The sequence below is a fragment of the Agelaius tricolor genome, unplaced genomic scaffold (assembly GCF_023055355.1).
Source record: "Agelaius tricolor isolate 1412-34295 unplaced genomic scaffold, bAgeTri1.0.p SCAF_17, whole genome shotgun sequence".
NCBI lineage: Eukaryota > Metazoa > Chordata > Aves > Passeriformes > Icteridae > Agelaius > Agelaius tricolor.
Genome location: NW_027269277.1, coordinates 6,997,239 through 7,005,459, shown reverse-complemented (window position 1 = coordinate 7,005,459; position 8,221 = coordinate 6,997,239).

Here is an 8,221-nt window from a genome sequence, read left to right as displayed (position 1 = left end):
ATTCTTATTTTCATCTTTTTCTGCCCTATTAAACTGTCCTTATCTCAACCCATGTGTTTTCTCCCTTTAACTCTTGCAGTTCTCTCCCCCATCCCGCTGGGAGGAGCAGTGAGTGAGCGGCTGTGTGGGGCTGAGTTACCCCCTGGGTTCCATGGCAGTGCAAGTGAAGCACACTGCAGACATGCAGCTGCATCCAGGATGCACTCTGGAACCACAGAAATGTAGCATAAGAGATTAACAGAGCAAAGGATTGCTTGGAAATCACTGGATTTGTCCAAATATGTAACTGCCTAGAGCAAAACACTGATACCTGTCAGCAATTTTAAAGTATCTACAAATGTGCTGGGAAAACTCCATAGAAGAAAGGGCACTATTGCTGTATTGATGAAGACTTCATTATTATGTCATCACCTTAAGCAAGGAGTTGATTTAATGAGCATGGTAGGTAATTACTGGGACCTGAAAACAAGTATATCCTTTCTGCACAGAAAAAAATTGTTGAGCAATATGTTCAATTAAGAGTTGCCAAATGATCAGGTCTTATTGATAAGGTCATAGAATCATAGAATATCCTGGGTTGGACAGGACCTACAAGGATCATTGAGTCCAGCTCCTGGCCCTGCACAGGACAACCCCAGAGTGGAATTATTGATGCTGTGATCCACAGCCATCTTTGCAAAGGTTTCATAAAAAGGCTATTCAAGACTTCTGTTACCAAAGTTGATGTTTGGAATAGTTTCATCACATGGCTTCTGATGCCATGGAAATTATTACTGGATCCATATTTACTTTATTTGCTGGAATTTTTTTGTGGTTTAATTCAATCACCTGAGGGAAGTGTAGGATATTGTGCAATAACCTTCTCTGTTTCATGGATGTGATTTCTCACTGGTATGGCTGGACACTTCTAGCAGTGGAGGGGGTGGAGGGGCATAGGCACAGGAGGAAAAGACTTTCATTGTCCCTGTGTTGTGTTAGAGCAGAGCAGTGAATGCTTTGAGGGCTCTCAGGTCCTCACTTGGACAAGCTCTGCCTACTCTGTCCTGTGTAAGGGATTGCAGCACAAGTACAACAACTGTGGGTGTCCTTGTGCCTAAGTGAGACACCCCATATGGTAAATTACTTCCCAGCATTAGAGACAAAGGGGTTGCTGTAAACTCTGAAGGCTCAGCTTGTCTCTGCTTCCTTCTGCCTGCTCAGAACTCAGGGTCAATAGTTTAAACTGGAAAATTAATGGAAAAGGGAAGCTTATCAGTGAGTGTCTAAAAGAAAGATCAAATTTTGTTAATCTGCACCAAGTTAACAAGCTCCTTGAGCAGAGGAGAAGCAGTGAGCACAGCTTTATTTTAACTGACTCTAATGACTTTATGTAAGATAGCAGGGAAATGTAGTCTGACACCAATTTAAAAAGTGAGGTGATAAAAATTGTTTGCAAAACCTTATCAGAGTAATTGTTAAAAATTCACACTGCAGGGATGTATTGAGGGGGATTCTCTGCAGTTCTTCTCTGATTTGAGATTACTTGGTATTTTCATTAACAACTTGGATGGCATATGCTGATTAAATTGTAGCAAGCAGCAGACTTGAGCTAACTACTGACTGAGCAGAAGACAAATACAACTGAAAGTCAACTTGACAAATTCAGAAGAGTTAGCATGTGATTCAGTAAGTCCAGCAATGGATTTGACAAATGTGTGTTTGTAGACTTCAGCAGAAGCTGCAATCAGCTGAACAAATACAGGATGGGACAGGACAGGCTGCTACGATAGCAGTTGCACAGAAGAGTTTTCCTGGGGTTACAGCCAGTCACCAGCTGAACATGATTCAACAGCATCCTGTTCCTGAAAAAAACCCCAGTGTTGTTATGGAATGTATGAACAGAATGTAATCTGTGGCATACATGGCGTGGTCCCTCTTCCTCACGTCCTAGCAGAAAGCCTTTCTCAGAGCATGGTATCGAGCTGTGGGCACTGCACTTCCTGCAAAATGGGGATCAGCTGGAGATGGCTGGAGAAAAGCAGTGAGAGGGGTGACAGGATGGATGACTGGGCTGGTTTCAAGGTGATGGGAGAGATGTTTTCAAATCAGTTAGAGGTAGGTGCAAAGAAGGAAATAAAGGCTTTTTCCCACTGCTGTGGGTAGGAGAAGGAAGCAATTCTATTACAGCAGGAGATACTGAGCTGAGACATCCAAACGGGCCTTGACAGCAGGAACAGCAAAACTCTGGAATACCTTTCCTGGGTAGGCTGTGGCATCTCTGGAATTTTAGATTTTAAAGGAGGAGTCTGTGGGCATGGTACAGGGCTGGCACAGATGGGGGTTGGAGGTGCAGGGGATTAGGGCAGTGCAGAGCTCCCAGTTCATGCACTGCCCTGTGACTTGCACCCAGGCCTGGGAGGGGTCAGAGCTGCTCCAGAGCAAACACTGCACTGGCAAAGCTCTGCAGCACAGCCATAGCTCACAGCCATGTGTTTCCTTTTCCATCCCTTCTTTAAAAAGGAGTTGTGGTAATACCATCTGTGGGCACACTGGCAGTGTGGCCCATGTCTGCAGAGTTCGTACAAACTCCCTGACACCGCCCAGTGCAAGGCACTCTCCATGCTTCCATAACAAATTTTTGGGAGTACTTCAGCTTTCACAGTGAATGCATCCCACACCTTAAATGTACATTTTTGTTGTGCAAGAATAAGCAAAGTGACAGCAGTACTTAATGTGAATGTAGGATTAGTGCACACAAACCACTTCTTGATTGTGTGTGTATGTGCACTGGGATGATACAGAGTTTGGAGTGGCTGCTCTCTTACCCAATTACTGTGGCAGGAATCTTAAACCTTTATCTGTATTTTTGCCAGAGATGGTATCTCACTTTGTTTAAACTGGGTTCTCTGCTTTTATTTTTCCTAAAACAACATTCCAGCTGAGAAGAAAGCAACCAGGGCTGGTGCTGCCCAGCTTTTCATACCCTGGGCAGACATGCAGGTTGCTTGGCACAAATGCAAGACCCAAATTTACTCTGCTGGCCAAAAGAAATTCCATATTCCTGTGCAAAGACTCCCATCAGGCTCTGCCTGCCAGTGAAGAGCATTTCAGAGGCTTGGGACAGGGGGAGGGAGAAACTCCCTCCCAAACCATCCACTAAAAATAGGTTGATGCTGTCTGTGCAAACAGCTTTGCTGTGAACTTCCTTCTGGCAGGCAGCCACGCAGCTGCCTGAGAGTTTTAAGCCCAAATACCTCACCAAAACAGAAAGTCACTGAAGTTAAGCACAGTTAGCAATGCTTTTAATCTTAATATTCCCTGCTGTGTTGTCTCAATTTCAGCTTCTTCCACTGTGCAGGTAGCTTATTCAGGATCTAAGGTCAGGAGTTTTTTTAACCTGAACCATGGTTGAGACTGGTGCTGTCAATCCCTGGAGTCTGCAAAGTTCAAAGCAGGGAGGAGGCCTCTGATCTAAAGCTGAAATGCTCAGGTGATGTGTCCAAAAAGTGCTGTCCTGCAGAGTGAAAAGTGCAGTAGCTGGGCTGCAGAAGGTTTCAAAATTCTCCAAATTGCTGTTAACTAAACATCCTTAAATCCCACTGTGGTGATGTGAAATTGGAAAGTTGGTTCCTTAAAAAAGACTACTTTAAAAAGAATAAACACAAGACTCTGGGCAATTGGATTGAATAACAGCAGTGATTCATTTAGGCATTGAAGTCTATGAGCTGTTTGAATTTGCCATATTTTCCAGTGTTTTTACTGCTTATTAGTGCCAACATTTTGCCCTAAAATAAATCATGTCACATTCTTCTGTACATTTTGACTATGAAGACTGATGTTTCAGTTTCAGTATCAATCTTTCTTCATTTCAATAGTTGCTGATTGTTTAGGCATAACAAGATTCACATTTTCCTTTATCATGATTTTATAGGAAGAACATTTTCCAAGACTAATTAAATCTCTGGGTCATTTTCAGCTATGAAAATGATCAAGAATCACTGATAACACAGTAATTTTGCATAGCTGGATTTTTCCCTCTCAACTTTGTATTATCAAATACTCAGTTTTTATTTTAATTCTCTGTATCCAATTATCTGGTTTGTGTGGCAATTAAACAGAAGATCAGTGTCATTGTGTTCTACATTCTCTTTAAACTCTCATCAAGAGCAGGACCACACCAGTCCAAGTTTGTAATTCAAGATGCATTTGGCTGGAGTTCAAAGAGACAGGAGCTCCAGTCTGTCTCACTTCCCCTTGGAAAGCCTTTCTGATGCTGCCAAACAATATTTACACCAGCAGGGAACTGAGTTTTGGAAAACTTTTCCAGGCTCTGAAGAAACCAAGCAACCTGAGACTTTGATAAGCCTTAGTAAATTTAAAAACTCTTGATGCTATCACTGTGTAAAACTTGTATTAGCCCATCAGATAGCACAGATTTACAATTTGAGGAATGGATTTCATTTGAGAGATAAGAACAGAGGTTAGGCAAAAAAAGTGTTATGTGGAGCAAAATTCTCCTATTGTCATCTCTGTTGAGCACTTTATGATATCTTACATTTCTGCAGCCACAGGTACACGTGCTCTGTTCTGCAAACATCTTCACTAAGTCAGGTCAGACAGCTTTAAAAAACATCAAGCCTATTTCCTCTTCTGGAACCTTCAGCTTTCTAGCTGTCTGGAGGGAGGGTTCAGGTTAGGCTCTGTTTTCTCTGTCCCAGAAAAAAGGTTGTTTTCTCTCAGTGCTATGGGAACTGCTTTGAGAGCAGTTCTACCCCTTCCCACCCCTGTTTCATGGGACTTTTTGAGGATAGATTTCTGAAGGTGTCTTCTACTAGTTCAAGCAGTTCTGGATGGGTAGCAGCAAGAATTCTAGCTCTTGCTGCCTGGTCGTTTAGCTTGGGACTCTAAAAATTCATTTATTTTCCCTTTTAAATATAAACTGAGTTTTAAAAGCATTCTTCAACTGAACTATTGGACTCTGTCCTTACCAGGCACCTCATCCAGTCTTGCACCCTTAACACAAACCCAGATTCAGATGAGGTTTTGCTCCTAGAACAGCACTTCTTATTTGAGGATTTGAATTACAATCTTGCCGCCTCGTACCACACAACTCAAGACTTGCAAAGGTGAGGGGAGTCCTGAAGTGCAGCTCCCTCCTGGCCTGGTGTTTGTGTCTCATCTTCCCTTGTAATCTGCCCAGAGAAGATTTCTGAGATACTTGAACGGCTGCCAGGATCGGCATGGGAGGCAGGGGCCTTGGCATGTGAGCCCTGACACCTGATGCTCATTGAGGCAGAGCCAGCTGGACCCGCCAGCCCTGGCGTGTGCAGCCCTTGTGTCTCGTCAGCGAGTTACCTGATCTGGCTGCTCTTCCTCTTCCTCCTCCCCTGGTACTCCAACAGCCTTGCCACTGCCTCCTGCCTGCTCTCAGTTTCTGTCCTCACGCCTCTTGGCCCCTTTGCCACTGTTGGTGTCAACAGGCTCCGGGTTTGGGGTTTTTTTTTAAGCAATCCTTGCACCTGGCTCAGCTGTGTGTGGCTGTGCAGACACTTCAGATACACGACACAACAAGTGTTTTACAGCTTTTTAGAAATGCTTCTGCAGTTTGCAGGCAGCTCCTGCACTCAGGTGCCTGGTGGGAGCAGATGAACCTGTTCACTCCTCTGGAACAACTGAGGGGTTGTTCACAGAGCAACCACAGCTCTCCTCCCTCAATTGCCCTTCCCTAATGGGAGGACCTGCCAGCACCAACCTCCTGCATCTGGAGGAGTCCAGCCCTCCCTCAGGCTCCAGTGAAAGGTGTGTGCAAATGAGCTTCCAGTGCAGGTATCCCAGGCTGAAGTCCTGCTGCAGGGTTCCCTTGGTTTCTTGCTTCATGCCATCATCTAAGTGGTGACTGCAAAAACTGAGGCTGTGTTAACTTAAGTTGTTGGCTAAAATAAGCTGCCAGACTAAGAGCAAGAGCCCTTCCCATGCACAGCCCATCTCCCAGAAGTCCTTATTTTCCTGTGTAGCCCTGGGAGTTTGCTGCACATGCATGTTGCTATGTGGACATCTGTCCTCTCCTGTGTTCCCAGAGACCATTTAATTTTGAGAAACCAGCAGGGCAACGTGGTTGCCATCAGTCACATTAATTTTGGTAGAGTTTCCACTGAAATGTCCCACATAGAATCTTTCGGGTCACTCGGGTATCTTGCTGATGTTGAATGAGGGGAGCAGAAAAGGTTCCCTTGGAGAAAATGTACCTCTCACTATTCCTTGCTGTAGAGCAAAGAAAGGAATCTCGTTGTTGTTATTTCCATGGCCCTGCTCTTTGTTCTGCTTTGCTGCTCAAAGGAATTGCTGAGGACCTCAGGTGGCTCCTTGAGGGTGGGAAGGGCTGTGCTGCAGTCAGTGGAGGTGTGGGAGGAGTGGAAGGAGGTCAGCCTGGGCTTTACGGTGTCCATGTGACAGTGGCTGATAAACACTGGTGTCCCCCTCGTGTGGCAGCAGGGATCCTGCTCATACAGCAAAGGGTTGGTGCTGCAGCTCTCAAAGCGTCTCTGCAGCTGGTGCTGAGCTGTGCTTGTATTTAAGAACTTTATTTTCTTAGTCAGCAACTCCATCAGAACACACCATCCAGTGAGTCAAGCTGAGCTCAGAAAACAGCAATTTCCAACAAGAAAAAAGAAAAATACCTTAATGGTAGTTTCATTGCTCAGGCTTCAACCCTTGTGTTAGGACAGGTTCAAACAAACAAAATATCCTTCGGGCAGGTCTCTGGATTTTAGGTGTGCCTTCCTCTCCATCCCAGCCACTTCTCACAGCTCTCCTGTGTCAGGGAACAAGGTCTCTGGAGAGGAGGGAGAGGAGCAAGCCCAGATCCCAGAGCTGCTGGGGGAAGGTTCACCACACCTGTGCTCAGTCACAGCCACGGGGCTTGGGCTACCACAATGCTGGGAGCCTCTATGGGCACAAGGCCCCAGAGCACAGGGTTGTGCTCAGGTCTGGCAGTGCTGAGCCCGTGCCCTGCTGCAGTGCCCGGATCTGCCTTTGCTCGTTCAGTGCCATTTTCAGTAATCCCTGCTGCAGTTTCTGCTGGCCGGGTCCCTCCCGGCGGGCAGGGCAGCGCTGGGCGCAGAGCGCGCTGCCAGCGCCGCCTCGGCTCTGTTGTGACAGAGCCCGTCTGGTCCTGCCGGGCCAGGGCTGCAGGACAATTCTGAACGGGTGTCTGCAAATGAAAGCTGATAAATGCCACAAATACCAGCCCCCAATTCTGAACGGGTGTTTGCAAGTGAAAGCTGATAAATGCCACAAATACCAGCCCCAAGAGCGGGCGTGATCTGCAGCCATCCAGGCTGCGTTTCTCAGCACGGTTCACATTTTTGATCAGCCGCTGCTCTGCGTTTTGTAGTACTTGTGTAATTTTTGTGCCACTGACCAGTCCTTGCACTACCGAATAAAGACCAATTGTCTGTAATTCCCCCAACCTCCATCCTGGACTGTGAAAACATTTTTAGTGAAAAGGGGAAGTGATCTACAGCTCCAGAGAAGTACATCAATTCAGATGTTTTGCTTATCTTAGTTTTGGTAAGTAAATTCTCACTTATTATCTGGGCAGGCAGAGAAAATTTGATAAACTCTCACCATCCAGTGAGAGAGAGAGAGAGAGAAATGAAACCAATAAGTAGATATACCAGTCTTGAAACCAATAAGTAAATAGGCACCACTTTCCAAAATCCATGGAGAACACCACCACTGAGAATCACTGTGATGACAAATTTTTTGCAGGAATCAACAAGACAGAGAACAAGAAAATTATTTTAAAAGGTGTTTTGCAACGAGCAACATCTATTCCATATTTCTTAGGAAAGGTGTGTCTCATTTTAAATGATGTTTTGGTACATCTGGCTTCCTCTCCCATTTGAAACATTTGGCTAGAAAAATAATTATATGCTAATTTAAATTGCTAGTCAGAGTGGAAAGATTCCTTTGCAGCCATGAAGAAGATGGGATGCTTGTGTGCTAAATTCACATTTTAGTGAATACTCTCTATCTCTATATAATTTAATCAGATATTTCTTTTTGGTTTTCCTCTTGATTAAAAATAGTGGTGCTCTTCTCAGGACTGGGTTAATATCCCTGGAATTCTTCATTTTCCCCCATTCTGTGAGCACAGACAAATTTCTGGTCACAAGGGAGTCCTGCTGGTCTAGTTAATCTGCTGAAAACTGGTTGTACTCTGCTTTTTTTAGGAGACTTG